The following is a 270-nucleotide window of genomic DNA, read 5'->3' on the forward strand; positions in this document are numbered from 1 at the left end:
GCTCGCTCGCTCGCTCTCGATTTTTCTTTCTCTCCGTTTTTAGTTTTTTCACACTATATCTAGTTGTGTATGTATTTAGCAAATTTTGAAATCTCCAGACCTCTTTTTTGAAACACTGAACAAATACATAGAAAGAGACTGAGAGAGAAAAGGGGAGAGAAAGTTGAGCAAAAAAAATCTGATTCAGAAAAAAGAGCGAAAGAGAAGCCCTCGCCTGGCACCGCGAGGGAAGTGCCAAGCCGCGAGCAGGGGCCGAGGCCGCCCCACGCC

General features: G+C 45.9%; 1 protein-coding gene across 1 annotated transcript in view; it reads right to left on the minus strand.

The window, feature by feature from the left end:
• Positions 1 to 270, minus strand: part of LOC119592355 (choline O-acetyltransferase-like) — a gene marked incomplete in the record, with an annotated part of 212,829 nt that overhangs the window by 211,706 nt on the left and 853 nt on the right.

The sequence above is a fragment of the Penaeus monodon genome, chromosome 30 (assembly GCF_015228065.2).
Source record: "Penaeus monodon isolate SGIC_2016 chromosome 30, NSTDA_Pmon_1, whole genome shotgun sequence".
NCBI classification, from domain to species: Eukaryota; Metazoa; Arthropoda; class Malacostraca; order Decapoda; family Penaeidae; genus Penaeus; species Penaeus monodon.